Source organism: Capricornis sumatraensis, chromosome 7 (genome assembly GCF_032405125.1).
Source record: "Capricornis sumatraensis isolate serow.1 chromosome 7, serow.2, whole genome shotgun sequence".
Lineage (NCBI taxonomy): Eukaryota > Metazoa > Chordata > Mammalia > Artiodactyla > Bovidae > Capricornis > Capricornis sumatraensis.
In genome coordinates, this window is record NC_091075.1 from 39,320,604 (window position 1) to 39,340,358 (window position 19,755).

Below are 19,755 nucleotides of genomic sequence, written 5' to 3' on the forward strand. Positions count from 1 at the left end.
ATCCTGAAAGATGATGCTGTGAAACTACTGCACTCAATATGCCAGCAAATTTGGAAAACTCAGCAGTGGCCACAGAACTGGAAAAGGTCAGTTTTCATTCCAATCCCAAAGAAAGACAATGCCAAAGAATGCTCAAACTACTGCACAGTTGCACTCATCTCACACGCTGGTAAAGTAATGCTCAAAATTCTCTAAGTCAGGCTTCAGCAATACATGAACTGTGAACTTCCAAATGTTCAAGCTGGATTAAGAAAAGGCAGAGGAAGCAGAGATCAAATTGCCAACATCTGCTGGATCATGGAAAAAGCAAGAGAGTTCCAGAAAAACATCTATTTCTGCTTTATTGACTATGCCAAAGCCTCTGAGTGTGTGGATCACAATAAACTGTGAAAAATTCTGAAAGAGATGGGAAAACCAGACCACCTGACCTGCCTCTTGAGAAATCTGTATGCAGGTCAGGAAGCAGCAGTTAGAACTGGACATGAAACAACAGACTGATTCCAAACAGGAAAAGGAGTACGTCAAGGCTGTATACTGTCACCCTGCTTATTTAACTTCTATGCAGAGTACATCATGAGAAACGCTGGGCTGGAAGAAACACAAGCTGGAATCAAGATTGCCAGGAGAAATATCAATAACCTCAGATATGCAGATGACACCCCCCTCGTGGCAGAAAGTGAAAAGAAACTAAAAAGCCTCTTGATGAAAGTGAAAGAGGAGAGTGAAAAAGTTGGCTTAAAGCTCAACATTCAGAAAACGAAGATCATGGCATCCGGTCCCATCACTTCATGGGAAATAGATGAGGAAACAGTGGAAACAGTGTCAGACTTTATTTTTTGGGGCTCCAAAATCACTGCAGATGGTGACTGCAGCCATGAAATTAAAAGACAATTACTCCTTGGAAGGAAAGTTGTGACCAACCTAGATCGTATATTCAAAAGCAGAGACATTACTTTGCTGACTAAGGTCTGTCTAGTCAAGGCTATGGTTTTTCCAGTGGTCCTGTATGGATGTGAGAGTTGGACTGTGAAGAAGGCTGAGCACCGAAGAACTGATGCTTTGAACTGTGGTGTTGGAGAAGACTCTTGAGAGTCCCTTGGACTGCAAGGAGATCCAACCAGTCCATTCTGAAGGAGATCCGCCTTGGGATTTCTTTGGAAGGACTGATGCTAAAACTGAAACTCCAGTACTTTGGCCACCTCATGTGAAGAGTTGACTCATTGGAAAAGACTCTGATGCTGGGAGGGATTGGGGGCAGGAGGAAAAGGGGGCAACAGAGGATGAGATGGCTGGATGGCATCACGGAATCGATGGACGTGAGTCTGAGTGAACTCTGGAAGTTGGCAATGGACAGGGAGGCCTGGCGTGCTGTGATTCATGGGGTCGCAAAGAGTCGGACACGACTGAGCGACTGAACTGAACTGTACATCTCTCTACTCTTGACTTGATTAAATCAGTTATATTAGATAGGAGGTACCTACAAGTAGACATCTTTTGTTTTAATTCAGACTTGCCTTGCCAGTGTGCAACCAGGATGGATCATACATGTCTGTTCTTAGAAGAACACAGACATGGTCCTGAAGAAAGTAGTGAGCTCTTTCTTAAAGGAATGCTGTTCTGGTCAATTAAATTGCCTTGACCAGCCTTACCCAACCCATAACATTACTTGACTTCCTTTTAGTAAGTCTTTTCTAGTAAAACAAACAATCCAACTTCAATCAAATCTTTTCAGGTTGATGACAGGTAGGTAGGAAGAAACACTCCCAACTCATTTACTGTCCCTTCCCCTACCACACAGACACATGAGTTTGATTACAAGTTTAATTTATGTAACAACAGGAATCAGAAGTTATGAGAGTGGTGTGGCTGGAGATGGAGAATGGGAGCAAACAAATTAGCATTTTTTGGTGCAGTAACTGTGGGCCTGCTGCTGCTGCTGCTGCTAAGTCACTTTAGTCGTGTCCGACTCTGTGCGACCACATAGATGGCAGCCCACCAGGCTCCCCCATCCCTGGGATTCTCTAGGCAAGAACACTGGAGTGGGTTGCCATTGCCTTCTCCAGTGCATGAAAGTGAAAAGTGAAAGTGAAGTTGCTCAGTCGTGTCTGACTCTTAGTGACCCCGTGGACTGCAGCCTACCAGGCTCCTCTGTCCATGGGATTTTCCAGGCAAGCGTACTGGAGTGGGGTGCCATTGACTTCTCCAAACTGTGGCCTATGCAGTCCTTTTTGGGGAGATGATAAATTGCAGGCAATTGTCAGTGACAAAGGAAGATATGGTTGCCCTGAAACTAGAAACTGAATCTTTGCTCTGTATTGTTTTTTAATCTCCGAGGAGTCCATCATCAATTCAGAAGTAAAATCTATGTGTTTTCATTTTAATCATAAAATATTTGCCAACATGGGGTTACTTTAGGTCTTACATCAAGCTTGAATTCACATTGCTTTCATGGGGATAAAGCAGAACTGCCCCCCAAAACTAATCAACAATGACTATTACCACTGAAGTCTTTCTTTGCAAAGGAACTGTGCCCAAACCTGCAACACACTGTTCTTGTGCCGCAAGAGTACTACAGAGAAGATAAATTCTGAAAAGAATGAAGTATCCTTTATCCATCTATTGAAGATACATTTAGATTCTTAGCACCAGTGTGAACTTTGAGGATCTCATTTCTTGGTCAGCAAGCTACGAGTGAGGCATCTGGTCCTGATTCTAATACATTTCACTAATTTTAGGTTCACTTAGGATGCTACTTAATTAAAGCAATTATAGAAGGGCTCTCACGGGTCATATTTATCTCTGTTTACTCAGTTCCCTTATTGATAGTAGATTTGAAAGCTTCTCTACCAGCGCTTCCCACTGTGCTGTTTTTAGTGGTACTCTTTCATTTGCAACTTTTAAGGGTGTATAAATTCTCTCAAATTTTGGCTGAAGAAAGAAAAGGAAGCTTTAAAACATTGACTATGAATCCTGAGAGAAATCACCTTTTTATAGTTGCTTGTTACAGCTCTAAGGCTGTGGTGTCCCAGGAGGCAGACATGGACTCCTCTTTGCAAAAGCTGTAAAGGTACATATTAGAAACAAACACCTCTTAGAGGCATCCAGCACTGGACCTCTAAGTTCTCTGGACAACATCCTAGAGAACACTATTTCCAAGTGTTTGAACATTCATGATCTAGAGAGACACCAGAGTATAGCATTTTAGTTAAACTAAAACAAAATTTTGATGCTCATAGATCCAAAAAGCAGTGACCTCCTGCCATACCATGTACCATGTATAAGTTCATGTTGATGAAAAAACCTTTACCTGCTGTTTTGATGAATGATGTTTCCAGATCCTATTACATCATTATTGGGCCACAAGCAGAAAAATGAGAGCAAATGGGAATAAATTATAAAAATATGTATACAGAAGCTTCTGGGGGGCATTTTGAGTCTTTTGCCTTTAAACCCCTGAGCATCCCAGCTTGTACCATATAATGACCTAGATGCCAATTTTTCTTCTTTTTTCCTTTGTGGAATGTCATGACTCTTGAATCGATAATGGCCATGATTTAAATGTTCTTGGTTTCCATGACTATCATGCAGTAGGATTTAAAAAATATTTTTTATAGAGTTATTTTTGGGATGATTCTGCAGTTTTTTGTATGCTTAAGTATTCCTTGATCTAGAACAAAAAAAAAAAAACTCTAGGGATTTGCATCCTTTCAAGCCCTAAGAGGAGAATGTGAACTGACAGGTAGATTCCAAGTATAACATCTATTGAGTTAAATAAGATGCCATTAGTTTTGCCAACTAGAGAGGAACCATTGACTTTGTAAAAAATGTGTAATTCTTGGGTGTTTTTAAAATCCAATAAAACATAGCTTCCAACTTTGGGCTAAAAATTCTCTTGCTAGTTTTTTAGCCATTATGCAACTGGCAAGACGCAAGCAGAGAATGCTTTCTTTGTGCTGGAGCTAGAATAATGCAGAAAGCCACAGACATTGGGCAAATTACTTCTCAAAGTGTGTAGAGAGGTCTGCCTTTAATTAACTCTGGCCTGATGGAGTGAGCTACATTGTTTTTATAGCAAGGGTGATTTAAAAAATATCCCTTGTGAAAATATTATACAAAATATTTTAGTTTTAGTTCTTTTTAAAATAAGATTTTTTGATCCAAGGGATGTGAGCAGCAGGGGATCAACCTTTCCTTTGAATACAGTGTTCCAATAGTAGTGCTTCTTAAACTATATTTAATATTGGCATTTTGACATGACTGTTATGACTATTATGAAAAGACTTGAGAAGAAGCAGCATGAAAGCAAGAGTGACAGACAAAGAGAAGGAAAGCAAAGGGCCGTCCCATTGTCATTAGCTCACTTCTGCATTATCATCCATGGGTTTAGACACATTGTCAGAGTATGGTTAGGAGTCTACTTTCTGTGTATTTTTATATCAAGGTGTCAACATGCTTTATACACTCAGACGAAATACTTGTCAGAGTCTTACTGAATATGTGCAATCTGTCTCAGCTGCAGGTTGTCAGAATAATGTGATATCCAAATCCAAGAATTTTTCATGGACCTTTTTTCCTTGTCTCTTGGGATTACACGAGACCTGGCCTCTGGTCTGAGCCCGTTCTAGTCACCATGGATGTGCTCTGTGCCTGAGCTTTTACCCTCATTGCCAGATGGGAAATTCCACTGGCTTAGCTGTCCACACCCTCACTGCATGATGTGCGGGTGCTGAGTGGCTTAATTCCAGATCCATGCTGCCACTCCATTCAGAGGTCTGGCAATTCCCAAGGGTGCTACCCTGGATAAAATACAGAATTCTACTTCTTATGGAAACCACCATTTAACCATCCTTTTAAACTCAAGGAAACCAACTGTCTCCTGGAGTACGATCAGACCTCCCTTTGACCTCAAAGTCCAAGATCTCCACCGACCACTAATAGGGCAATTTACTTTCTTACTACTCTAGGCCTGAACTCACAGTATATTAACACCTACCTGGGCAAGAGATCCCAGCATTCATGAAAAAGAGGCCAGGTATTATTTCTATTTGAGGAAATGATCTTTTCATGCTTTTGCTGCTGCTAAGTCGCTTCAGTCATGTCCAACTCTATGCAACCCCATAGACGGCAGCCGACCAGTCTTCCCTGTCCCTGGGATTCTCCAGGCAAGAACACTGGAGTGGGTTGCCATTTCCTTCTCCAATGCAGGAAAGTGAAAAGTGAAAGTGAAGTCGATTAGTCGTGTCCAACTCTTAGCTACCCTATGGACTGCAGCCTACCAGGCTTCCCCATCCACAGGATTTTCCAGGCAAGAGTACTGGAGTGGGGTTGCCATTGCCCACTGGCATTGCCAATGCCAGTTGGGCATTGCATGCTTTTGAGTTGCATGCTTTTGCTAGTAAGTCCATTTAGCAGTGGGAGAAATTCATTAAGATTTTGTTTTATATTTTACCCTTTATTAATGGCTGTAGATCATCACAGATATAAGAAGATAATAATGTGGTTGCAGTTGCAATTCTGGATGGTATATCTTCACTCAAGGAAGAAATAAGCACAGTCCCCTGCCTGGTACATAGCTGTTGACCTAGTAAATGCTTTTTGACATCTCTATCAGCTAAATTCGTAAGATGTACTTTGCTTTCTAGTAGCAGGGATAGGAGAATACTGACTTGCCTAAAGGCTAGCTAATCTCTGTCAGCCCACTTCAGTCCTCTTATAATATGGTTCAGGGGGAATTCAATCATCTTGAATTCTCTGTAGCACATGATGCTAGTGCATTAAGTTGATGAAATTATGTTTTTGGACCTAGTGAACAGCAACTATGAAGCATCTACGTGCCATCTTAAAAGAGATATGTGTCAGAGGGAGAGTGAAAAACTACTGATTTCAAGGGCCTGTCACGTAGGTGGAGTTTCTTAGGTATCAGTTGTCTTGGATGTATTGGAATACCCCTTCTAAACTGAGATGTAAGTCCTTGTGCCTTACATGGTTCACTCCAAGGAACAGGCACCTCTTTGTGAACCTCTTTGGATCTGGGAGACCACATATACCACATGTGGAGATGCTAGTCTTACCATTTATTGGAAAATGTGTAATGCTGCCAGTTTTGAGCAGAGCTTGGAGTAAGAAAAACAAAAAAGGCTCTTTGGCAAGACTGTGTTGGTCACACTTGTGACCTGTTAGACCTGATGGTGTTAAGTATTTGTTTCAGGCAGAGGTATACAGGGCTTCCTTCAGGCTCACAGTGCAGACCCTTATATGGTTGGAAAACTTGACCTCTTCTGACAACTGTTCTCCACTTGAAAAATATCTTTTAACTTGCTACTGGGCATAGTAAAGACTGAACACCTGATCTTTGAATGTAAGTGAAAATGTGACCCAAACTGCTGTTTGCGAACTGCATGTTTAGAGAACATTGCACCCAATCCATTGCACCATAATGTAGACATGTACATACCATTCCAATATAAAATGAAAATGGTGTATGTGAGACAGTGCCAAGGAGAGTCAGAAAGTGTAAATAAATGGCATGAATGAGTAGCTTAGACTTCCATGTCACTGTTGCTACTGCTTTCCTGCCATTCCCTCAAATGACACCTACAGTGTCATGGGGAACTCCCTATGACCAGCTGGAAGTGGATAAAAGAGGATGGTTTGTGAATGCATAGTATGTGGGCATCAAACAGAAATGGACAGTGACCATGTATAGCCTCACTTAGGAGTGGCACTGAAAGACAGCAATGAAAGACAGTATTTTCAATGGGCAGAACTTTAAGCAGTCATCTGATTGTCCAGTTAATATGGAAGGAGAGCTAGCCTGCAGTATGAATTTATATAAACTAGATAGGCCAGCAGTTAAGGCTTTGGGAGGTAAAACATAGGGATGTTGGTGACAAGGTCTGGGGAGAGGTATGTGGATAGGCCTTTCAGCATAGCAGAGGTGGGGGGATATTTGTGTTCCATGTAAAGGCCCACTAGAGGGTATCATACTGGTGGATGAGTGCTCTTGAAAATTAAGAGAATAAGATGATAACTCCTCAGGATGTCAGTCAGCCTATTGCCCTTAACTTCTATATGATTGGTCAATGGCGATATACTAAGTAGATATGATGGCAGGAATGGAGACTATGTCTAGGCTCACCAACAGGGGTACACTCAAATCAAGACTGATTTGTCGACAGCATCACTGTGTGTCCAGTTCACCTGTACCAAAGGCCAGTGGCTTGCTCTCAATATGGTACCATGCATGGTGCTCATGTTAGTCTCCTGGAATCGTGGGATGGCATCTGAAGGCTCATTTTTGGCACCATCAGGAGTAAAGTCCTAAGAGGTGAGGATGCTGTGTACAAGATTCACTTAACACCTTAAGCCAGATCCAATATAAGGTACTATCTTCCATGTATCCGTGTATCTGGAGTTGGAGTTGAGAACAGACTTTCCAACTATTATACCAAATGTATAATTGAGGAATTTTTTCTTCCTGTCTGTTCACCCTTGGTCTGAGTGGGTTTATACTACTGGAGGGAGGGGTGCATCCATGAAGGAATTCAATAATAATTCCATTGAATTATAAATGAGTCTTCCCTCTGGCCATTTTAGACTACTAAAGCAATAGATAGAGAAGAGGTTATTATACTCTCTGGGGTGATGATCCTGATTATCAAGGGGAAATTGAGTAATTGCTATTCATTTCAGTGTGGTGAGAACTATTTCTGGAACTCAAGTGGACTCTTAGCTACTTAGGACCCTATTACACCATGGCCCTTGGCAATAGAAAACTGTGGCAATATGATAAAGACAGGACCTCTAAAGGACCCAGGTCCTGTAGGACTAAAGATTTGACTCATCCACCCAACCAATGTGTTTTAAGAAGACAGGGAAATCATGGACTAGGGATTGGAAGAAAGTCACTGTGTTAACAATTTAGATCTAGTGACCAGTTACAGAAGCAGAGACTGTAACATCTTTGCCTTGTAATAATTGTTTCTTTTCTGTATGTTTCCTCCCACTCAGTTTATGAAGAACACTGTTTGTGGTTACCATTTTTGGTTGCAGGTGGTGACATGACCGAATTAACCTCGAAGGGATGGTAACTGATTGGGGACACAAGTTTTTCACCCGGGCAAAGGACAGGAGTGAATGCTGAGAGACAAGAGGCGTGGAGAGTGTGAGGTACTTCCTGCTGCTTCTCCATCTTCACGCATCGTTCTCTGTGTGGATCTTCATCAATGGACTTCTTTACTTCTGACTCCTGAAGGGGTTGAGCCAGTAAGATGCAGAGTAGCGTGAGATGGTGGCTTCTTTCCTTTGTGATCGTGCAGGTTGTCTGCGTCCATTTCTTGAAGTTCTTTTCAGTTGACATTCTCCATGTAACTGCCTTCTCTGGGTTTGGATAGCCAGTCCTCTTAGACTTTGGGCTCCCTTGTTAATAGCACACAGGTACTGAGCTAGAAATATTTCTGGGTTGTTCCCTAAAACCTACTCATGGCAAATGGTCTCTTTTTAAAAGTTCTCCTCAGCTTACCTGGTCTCAGTATGTCCTCCTTGAACCCTGACTGATTCATATACAATACTTCATCTAATCTTTATAAACATGCTATGACATAAGTTGGAGGCATCCTGTCACTCCTCTCTTTGGAACATTCCAGTGGCTTTTTGTTGTACTTGAAATAAAATCCAAATAGCATGACTTGCAAAGCCATCCCTGTTCTGGTTTCTGCCTCCTTCTCTAAGACCGTTCACTGCTCTTTCTCCTGAGAGTCACATCTCAAATATCTGCCTGCCTGTCATTCAAATTTCAGTTTAAATGTCATCTCCTCAGAGGGTCTTTCCCTAACCATTCAATCAAAAATAGTCATCCAGGTATTATCACATCATCCCATATTAACTCTTCTTACAGAACTTATCACTAGCTGATATTTTCTTATTTATTCTTATATTTATAAAATCTGTTTATCCTCTCTCTCTCTCTTTCTCCCTCCTCTGGCCCCTCCTCCTTTCTAAAATGTAAATTTCCTGAGAACTGGCTTTTAATGCTTGTTGATATTGAGTAAAAAAATCAGAGATTAATTCTGTTCTATTGATAAAGTAACAGAAGTTTAGAGATTTTAAATTCCTCAAGGATTCACAATTACTGGTGGTAGAATCAGCACCTGTGACTTCTGATATCCACATGCCAGGGTCTGTTCCCCATTTGACTTACTGAACACAACAATGCAATGAGCTACTCAACCATAAAAAAGAATGAAATCATGCCATTTGCAGCAACATGGATGCAAATACAGATTATCATACTAAGTGAAATAAGTCAGACAGAGAAAGACAAATACCACATGATATCACTTACATGTAGAATCTAACATTTGACAAATGAACTTATCTATGAAACAGAAACAGAACCTGTAAGCTTTTCTATATAGAATGGCTAAACAATAAGGCTGTACTGTATAGCACAATATCAATATACTATGATAAACCATAATGGGAAAAATATTTTTAAAGAATATATATTTAATTGAATCACTTTGCTGTATGGCAGAAATTAACACAACATTGTAAATCAATTATACTTCAATAAAATAATACTGATGGGAAAAAAAGCCAGGGAAGACAGAATGCCATGAGAGAGGGGCTAGTGAGCACACTCTCAACTAATCAGATCCAAAACTCTAGAAAAATAATTCTGGGTCTCTTATCTTCTTAGCCCAAAACGGGCGTGGAGATGAATTGCTTCCGGATATTGAATTACAGTTTCTCTCCAAACATTCTGCTGAGCAATTCAGTAAGATATTAGAAGTGTTCCATAATTTAGTGGCCAAAATAAACTTGCTAATTGCTAAGTTAAGCCCATTTCTTTACTGTAGGAATTCCTAGAGACTTTAATATGTACATTGTGAATTTCCAGGAGGTGGATGTACAGCTACCCAAATTGATCAGCATAGAAAATACTTTTATGAGAATCCTATCAACATCTTATAAAGCATGCATTTCCTGGAACACAGTGGGTAAACATGAAGTTAAATCTTCAGTGATAGAGATCATGTTGGCAGAACAATCTCGTTATACAGATAAATTTATTAAAGAATTATTTTGTATTTAGAGAAGGAAGAATATATTTGTATTGGCATCTTCTAAATTTTGTTCTGATGTGTGGCTTATTCGGTTTCATGAAGGTTTTTTTTTTTTTCCCCAAGTAAGTGTCTGCCAAATTTTTATTTCTCTGGTCAGACCACATATTATTTCTGATAGCCTAACTATTCTGGTAAAAGTGTTGAAACATTTTTAAGTCTGTTATGGATGTCTTCTGTCCAGATCCAGACAATTTCTAAAGCAGTCTGTTAGTTGTCTACCTCCAATGCAGTCTGCACTGCTGTAGTTTGCAGTCTGTTCTGTAATATAAGTTATATTTCTAGGAAGACTTGAGATATTTTAAAAAATAAAAAATGCAGAGGTTTCAATAAGGAAAAGGGATTTGGGACTAGAATATATAAGAATAGCAAGAATAAAGTTGTTTTTCCACGCAGAAATTTTAGTAAAGTGTTTTTTAAAGTGTTTTAGTAAAGTGTTTTCCACACTATAAAGGATAAACTGTTATTGAATGCTAAATAAGTTGGCTTATCAAAACAGACACAATATTGTAAAGCAATTATCCTCCAGTTAAAAATAAATAAATTTAAAGAAAAACAGACAGAAACAGAAACCAGACTTAGAAGCATCCTCCTTACCTTTTCTTCTATCTAAGCAGAAGGCTCTCAGTTTCCTCTGTTATCTCTAACTTTGACTTGCTCTTATAATTGTGTTTGCAGCAGAGTTTAAAATTACCACAAACAAAAGAAGTTTTTTAATGCATGGGTAAAGAGCAGGTGAGGAACTGAATAACATGTCACTTGCATGGTTCTTTATATTTGAACCCAAATGCCACCCAGAGGTTCATGTAGTGAGGATATCCAAAGCTCTAGCAAACATTTCTGTGAATTCTCGGAACTCTTTCATTTCCTGGGCTCCTGTTCTCATGCTCTTGAGAAACAAAATATTGCCTGCCATATCAGTAAACAAAGGATGTCACAGTCATCAGCAATTGCAACCACTGCCAACAGTGAGCTGGTGAGCCCTGAGGGCACTCAGGAAGGAAACAAAGAATACCTGCCATCCAGTAATCATCAGACTGCAGCCACTCCCCATGGTGAGCCCAGAGGAAACTCAGGATGAGAAAACAGGATATTGGCCCAGAAAGCTGAGGTGCATATCAAAGGAATGACTTCACTGAGCCCAGACTCTTACAACTTCCCACACATAGAAAAGCTGCTCAGTTCCTTCACTAGAGACATCTAGTTTTCTTTTATTAACAGTAATCTTTTGTTTCTACCTCCTGCCCTTTGTTGCAAAACTCCTTTATATTCTAGTTCCCCCTTCACCTCCTCAGAGCAGTTTTCCCAGGGTTATTTGCAATGCTGACTCTTGGTCTTGAGTCCTCAATATGTCTGCTGACTAAAACATAACTCTCAGCTTTTAGGCTGTAAATATCTTTTAATAAACACTCTGCACCATAACAACCCAGATGTGATATTTAATCCTTTTGCCAATTTATATTTCTTTCCTTCCTACACAAAACCACATCATTCAGTGTCTATAGTAGACTACCAGAGAAGAAAGGAATCGGATACTGTTCCAAACAAACAGATTTGTATATTAGATACTTCTCTTTCTCCCTCCATTTCTCTTTACCTCTCTGGAGTGGCCAGACAGACATCATACATAGACGGTGTACACACTGTACATAGTGTACAGATGAAGAACTTCAAGTTTAGGAAATGCAAAAATTTTGTAATAAACTGTAAGCTAACCTGCCAGCCACAAACATGCAGGGAGACATTGTCATTATTGTAGTGGACCCAAGCCATACCTGTTTTCTTCTCTGGAAGGAGACACTATTTCAGTCTTTCAAATCTATACTATAAAAACATCCTTGAAATGTAGTATAGAACAACAACAACAACAACAAAACAGTTAATACCTCTGCTCACAACACTTTCAGAAACACCCGTGGAGAACTTTTCCCCAAAACAATGTCTCAAGTATCTTTTAATATATAAATTCTCCTATCTATTTTGCTCCTGCCCTTCCAGCTCCACAACTTATTTGTTGACGAAACTGGTACACTAGAATGTTAGCAACCTGGAATTTGTTAGTTGAATCTCTGTGGTGCCTTTTAACAGTTCTCCAGTGTTTCCTGGAAACTGACATAGTCTTGATCAGATTCAGGTTTCCTTTCATGAGAACACTTCATAGGTGGTGGTGTTTGAAGATCCACCACACCCAGATGTGTCCTTTTTGTGATATTAAATGTCATTGAAGATCATTTATTTTTTAGGGGTTACAAAATGGTGATATTATAATTCTTTGATACTTTTTCCTTTATTAGCTGCAATGCTTCTATAAAAAAAATTTTCATGAACTCTTGGGTTACTTTGAGATACAGTTCACTTAGAAAAGTGTTGTTAAATGCTTGATTTTTTTCCCTTTATTTAATAGCTTTCAAAATTATCTGTTGGTGCCCTAATGCCCTCCATAGATAACCAGTGAGTATCATTATATATTCATGAAATTAAACATAGTTGGGATTGCTATTATTGGTCATATCATTGTTTCCCAGAGCTCATTTGGTAAAAGGTGAATCTAAGATGCAAATGGAAATGCTAAGACACAGAGTATATACTATTGAACAAAAATGAGGTGAAAGGATTTACTTTATTGGATAGAAAGATTTACTGTTAAGTGACAAAATTGAATGTTTTTTTTGTGTGTGCAAGAATTGACAATAGACCAATAGGCTGGTTACAGAGTCCCCAAACAGATGGGACTGTAAACTGGTATGGTCACTTTGGGCAACAGTTTGGCATCATCTGCCACAATTGAAGATAAGTATACTCAAGACTATAGTGACCAGATAATTTTTTTCTCAAAACAGTGCATGTGGGTTCTATTATTTTCCTCGACTTAATCAGTACTTGTTGTTTCTGATTTTCTTGATAGTGGCCATCCTAATGGATGTGAGCTGATATCATTGTGGTTTTCATTTGCATTTCCCTGCTGATTAGTGATGTTGAGCATCTTTTCATATGCTTGTTGGCCCACCTATATATCTTCTTCAGAGAAATATCTTTCAAGTCCTTTGCACATTTCAAAATCAGGTTATGTGGTTTTGTTGTTGTTGAGATATTCCTTATTAGATAAATGGTTTTCAGATATTTTTTCTCTTTCTGCAGGTTGCCTTTTCACTGTGTTGATACTTTCCTTTTCCATGCAGAAGCTTTTTAGTTTGATGTAGTTCCATTTGTCTCTGTTACTTTTGTTGCCTGTGTCTTCATGTCATAGCTAAGAAATCATTGCAAAGACCAATACCATCAGGTTTTTCTCTTGTGTTTTCTCCTAGGGTTTCTATAGTTTCAAATTTTTATTCCATTTTGAATGGATTTTTGTACACAATATACAGTAAAGATCCAGTTTCATTCTTTTGCATGTGGATATCTAGTTTGCCAACACATTTGTTGAAGAGACTATCCTTCCCTCATATTGTAGTTTTGGCACCCTTGTTAAATGTCATTTGAGTGTATATGTGAAATTTATTTCTGAGCTCTCTATTACTTTTTCTTCCAGTTTTACTGAGATATAATTGACACATAACAGTGTATAAGTTAAAGATGTATAGTATAATTACTTGACTTACATATATTATGGAATGATTAACCAGAATAAATTTAGTTAACATCCATCATCTTAAACAGATTAAAAGAAGGAAAAAAATGTATCTTTTCCCTTCTGATGAGACCTCTTAGGATTTAACAACTTTTAAATATACCATACCTGAGCTCTCTATTCTGTTGCATTGGTCCATGTGTCTGTTTCTGTGCCAGTACCACACAGTTTTGATTATTGAAGCTTTGTACTATGTTTGAAGTCAAACAATGCAAGGCTCTAATTTTGTCCCTTTTGAGTATTACTTTAGTTATTTAGGGTTCTTTGAGATTCCATATGAATTTTAGATTTTTCATCACATTTCTGCAAAAAAACGTAATTAGCATTTTGGTAGGGATTGTACTGAGTCTGTAAATCAGTTTGAATACTATGAACATTTTTAACAATATTAAGTCTTCTGATCCATGAACATAGAATATCTTTCCATTGATTTGTGGGCTTCTTTAATTTCTTTTGGCAATATATTTTAGTTTTCGGTATATATGACTTTCACCTTCTTAAATTTATTCTTAAATAGCTTTTAAAAATGCTATTAAAAATAAGACTGTCTTATTAATTTACTTTTCAGATTGTATAGAAATGCAAGTAATTTTTGTGTTGATGTTTTATCCTAAAGCTTTGTTGAATTTGTTTATAAGTTGAACAGGTTTGTGTGTGTGTAGTGTCTTTGGGCTTTTCTACAAACAAGATTGTGTCATCTCTGAATGGAAGTACTTTTATTTTTTCCTTGCTAATTTATTTGCCTTTAATACCTTTTTCTTGCCTAACTACTTTGGCTTCCAACACTGTGTTGAGTAAAAGTGGTGATAGTAGGCATCTTGCCTAGTTCCTGATCTTAGAGGAAAAGCTCTCAGTTTTTCACCATTGAATATGATGTTAGTTATAGTAGGCTTATCATATGACTATCATTATTTGAGGTAATCTCCTTTTACTCTCAGTTGTTGAATGTTTTTTATCATGAAACCATGTTAATTTTGTCAAATGCTATTTTTGCATCAGTTGAGATGATCATGGGATTTTTATCCTTTGTTCTGTTAATATAATGTAGTACATTGATTATTGTTTGTAGGTTGAGCCATATTTGCATCCTAAGAATAACACCCACTTAATTATGACGTATAAGCTTTTTAAGGTGAATTTGGTTTACTGAGTATTTTTTTTTGTTGAGAATTTTTGCATCTATGTGCATCAGGGATATTGATTTATAATTTTCTTATCTTGTAATATCTTTGGCTTTGGTATCAGCATAATGCTGGCCTCATAGAATGAGTTTGTAAGTGTGCCCTCATTTTAAATTCTTTGGAAGAGTTTAAGAGATTGGTATTAATTCTTCTTTAAATGTTTGGTAGAATTCTACAGTTGAGGCCTTTTGGTCCTGGATCTTTGTATTTTGGAGAATTTTGATTACTGATTAAATCTTACTGGTTATAAGTCAGTTCAAATTTTTTAAAATTTCTTTATGATTCTAATAAATTATCCATTTATTTTAAGTTATCCAATTTGTTGGCACATAATTGTTCATAGTAGATACCTATAATCCTTTTTATTTTTATAATTACTCTTTTTTTCTTTTGATTTTTGTCAGGTCTTTTTTTTTTTAGTCTAGCTACAAGTTTGTCAATTTTGTCGATCTTTTCAAAACATCAACTCTTAGTTTCATAATATTTTACTTCTTGGTTCAGGTCATGGCTATACAGGAATTTATTCTGTGATAATTCATTGAATTTTACATTTATATTTCATATATGTTGTGTGTATTAAAGACACAAAAGAAGAGGCTTAAAAAAATAATCAAGTCCCCACAATCTATCTATCCCATTGCCAGAGATTTGTTCATCCTAGTTGCCCCTCTTCTACCTCTCTTCTTTGATTCTCATGTCCTCTCTTTCAGGCCCCTACAAATAAACATTGGTCTTTATTTATTATACAGAACAATTTCTCTCTCTCCAGCCACTGCTAATCAAATATGAATAGCCAAACTCATCTAATCAAGGTATTCAGGAATCAAGAATCTTTTAGTTAACCAGTTTACCTTTTTAGAAGACTATTTTATCCCTACACATATTAAACAAAGTATTTCTTGTCATATGAAAAGAAACTTTCTTTGCTTTTGAGTGATGCTTCTGATCACAATTGTGTATAACTTAACACACGCCTAAAAATGTGGACCTATTTTAACCAATTTGTCTAATGAGAACTTCTATCATTCAGGAACTGCTATACTTTAACTGCTTAGCCTTAGATAAGCAATCAAAATCAAGATGAGTAACATAAGCAGAACTTACTAATATGAGTTTAATGTGGGCTTCACATTAATCAGAATTTGTGAGGGAGGGAGAGTTTTATTAATTAGTTACTTAATTAGTAGGCATCCAGAGTGATTTTTTTCTTTGCAAAATTTCAATGAGCAATGAATGGTTATTAGATGAACTGGAAAGATTGATTCTTTTATTTATTTGTGAGCAATCTCAGTAGCTCCTTAAGTGGCAGTAACTCAGAATGAGTCAGACATGAATTATTGAATATATTGGATTCCATGTCCTAGTTATGTTGGATTCTGCTATCTCAGTTCACAGCATCGATTCATGATATTTGAAAGAACTTTCTGAAATCTTTTCATATCATTCTTACTTCCTTGTTCGAATATATGCCCTAGGAGAGCTGGAATATTTTTCTGTTTGTTCACTGATGCATAGCAACTGCCTAGGACAGTTCCCCACTCAAGGTACTTGACAATGATTTTAGGGTAGGGGACAAAAATGTACATCTCATAGTACGTATGAATGTAATCAGCTTTGCTGCCACAGGTTCAGTATTTAACATGATGAGAACAGTTTAGTAAAAGGTAAAAATTGCTAAGTCAAATATGGAAACTGATGATAAAATTGCATTGGTACTAAATTGTCTTTCAGTTGCAACTGTATTGTGACTAACAGATTTGTGTAAGAGGCTTGGGGAGGCTCTGTGGCTCCTCCTTGGAATCACATGACATGAGTGAGGAGAGTAAGTCAACTGGGTAAACAAAACACCTTTGTCTGTGGACAGCAAATATGTGACCAGCCTTAAACTGTAGAAGCTGCCTGGAAATGTGGACACAGCTCTCCTTGTAGGCATGCATGCTAAGTTGCTTCAGTTGAGTCCGACTCTTTGTAACACCATGAACTGTAGCCCACCAGGCTCCTCTGTCCATGGAATTCTCCAGGCAAGAACACTGGAGTTGGTTGCCATTTCCTCCTCCACAGGATCTTCCCAACCCAGGGATCGAACCCAGATCTCTTGTGTCTCCTGCTTTGGTAGGCAGATTATTTTTTCCACTAGGACTACATGGGAAGCCCACATGGCTCTCCATTGGCTGTATTACCTCCATTTTACAAATAAAGGACTGAGGCACAGGATGTTAAATAATTTGGTCAAAGTCAGATGGTTGTTTGAGTGGAATAGCTGGGATTTGAACCAGGACAATCTGGTTCCAGAACTATCTTACCTACATACTCTAGATTCTACAGAGAGTGATACCTGTCATTGGTGATATTTAATACGATTCTAGGTAACTGCTAGTGAGGGAGAGTTGGTATTTTGCTATTTAAAAGATGATTTATCATCTTTCTTTTTGTCTCCTGGTCGACCATATGTGGACAAGTGCTCTGTGATGAATTTGCTGTTATTCCTCTCTTGGGATGTGTTTCTGGCTAAAAGTTTCTCAAGTCTTTCTGATGATGCTGTGAGCTAGCTAAACTCCTTTAATAAAAATTTCTGCTTATACTAGCCATAATTGTTTTCTGTTGTTTTCAAATGAGAACTTTGAGTAACAAAATTTAAAAGGAAGAGACTCTATTCAATGCTCTGTTGTGACCTATGGGAAGGAAATCCAAGGAAGAAGGATTCTATGTATTCATGTGTCTGATTCACCTTGCTGTACAGCAGAAACTAACACAACATTGTAAAGCAACTATGCTCCAGCAAAAATAAAATAAAATAAAATGGAGGAAAGCAGGTTCAGGAGATTAAGAAAGACCAGGTTTTCATGACATCATATATGTTCCCAGATCCAGCCACGGCTGAACCCAGCACTTCCCTTGATTTTTCAGATATATGAAGCAATAAATTCTCCTTTTCCTTAAGCTAACTTGGGTTGAATTTTTGAAACTTGCAAAGCAAAAATTCCCAGCTGTTACTATATTGTACTCTTCCTTTCTACTCTTATGTACTTTTCTTTCCTTTCATAATTTTTGTGATAAAATTTAAAATAAATAATACTAAAAAGAAAACAAAAAACAACCCATTTAATCTTGGAGGCTATTCATTACTGTGATCCAAAGTTCTATTAACACGGCCAGGCATCTGTTTGCTCTTTAATATGAGATGAATTCGGGACAAAATTTGACACTGTTGATTCCATTTTCTTTCCTGTAAACTTTTTAGTTGCTTGAGCTTTTAATTCTTTTTAAAACTGACTCATGGGAAGTGAAATAAAATGCATGATTTTCTGTCTGACTTCTAAGTTCCATTAACTTAAAACAAGCTTGATCCTTATTATTCACATTTAAACATTAAAAACTCACACAGTTGCATACACATTTATTATTTTATAATCTGCCTACACTGCATTGTGAAAACAGAAAATACACATCTGCTCAAACTGATGGTCTCCTCCCCATGGAAGTGTTTCTAGAGTACAAAGTATAATTGGCTGAAATGTTTGACGTCAGATTCCTTTTTTTTCATTAGAATTTCTGGCACATGCATTTTACACAAATGTTGATCAAGAAATGATCAACTTCCCAAACTCCCTCCTTCCCAAAGTTATTGCTCCTCAATGTTTGTGAAACACAATTATATAGTTAAAAATTTTTTTCAGAACAGGGTCATGTGGGTCAGTGAGTTTGCTCACTGGCATGTGATTTGGACTTTCATCAAACCATTCAACCAAGATGAAACCAAAATGAAAGTGTCAACTTATTTGAATGGACACATCTATGTTATTTAGAAAAAAATTTAAGAGCATGTTGGCATAGCATACTGACACAAACATAATGTTAGACTTATTTTTATTCTTTGGGTTTAAAAGTATAGTTGATTTTTATGATTACAAAAAGTGAATACATGAACATTGTTAAAAAGACTAAAAACTGTAAGAAAAGTATTAAAAGGAAAAATGTATCTATAATATTATTATCAGATATAACCATTATTATTTTAGAATAGTGCTTTATATCTTTCAGTCAGACATATTTTTATATCTAATTTATTTTTTGAGATAAGTATGTCCATATAATTTTACATAATGCTTTTTAAATAGCTTCACTATAAAAATAAAATAAATTTATCATAAAATATTTTAATTTTTGCATTACCTGTCATTTTGATAAATTAGTTCACTGCCTGAAATTGCTACTTTCCTTTTGAATATGGGAATGTATTAAACTATGGCACTATAACTGTAACTTATAAATCATTACAGGTCTAAGAATAAAGTCTGTTTTTATAATCTTATTATGTACTTGGTATTATCAGGTTTAAAATATATAAACCATTTTGTTTAATTCTGTAAATGACTTTTAATGGTATATAAAAGAAGTAGCATTAGCGTAAATGGAGTGGGGTTAGGTGAAGAAAGATAAAATGCATACTGAGGGAAGTCAGGAGACTTGGTCACCCAAAACTAATCAAGTCTGTGACAGTTATGAGTACTTTCTTGTATCAACTTTGCTAGAGTATGGTGGCCAGTTGTTTGGTCAAACACAAGTCTAGATGTCACTGCAAAGGTATTTTTTTAAAGATACGATTGACTTTTATAACCAGTTGACTTTTAGTAAATCAGATTGTCTGGGAGGATGAAGAAGTTCTGGAGATGGGTAGTAGTAATGGATACAGAACAGTGTGAATGTTCCTAACAGCACTGAACTGTATACATAAAAATGGTTAAAATGGTAAGTTTTATGTTATGTATATTTTTCCACAATTAAAATAAAAAAGTAAAGTAGAACTCTTCATAGCATAGGT

At 37.3% G+C, this 19,755-nt stretch overlaps 1 protein-coding gene across 1 annotated transcript in view; it reads right to left on the reverse strand.

The window, feature by feature from the left end:
- The window catches only part of SPP1 (secreted phosphoprotein 1), a 53,787-nt gene extending 42,936 nt beyond the window's left edge, over nt 1-10,851 (reverse strand). Inside the window, exon 1 of the mRNA XM_068974819.1 lies at nt 10,722-10,851. The gene's annotated coding sequence lies outside the window, so the exon portion shown is untranslated. The remainder of the gene's footprint in view (nt 1-10,721) is intronic.
- Nucleotides 10,852-19,755: the final 8,904 nt, after the last annotated feature.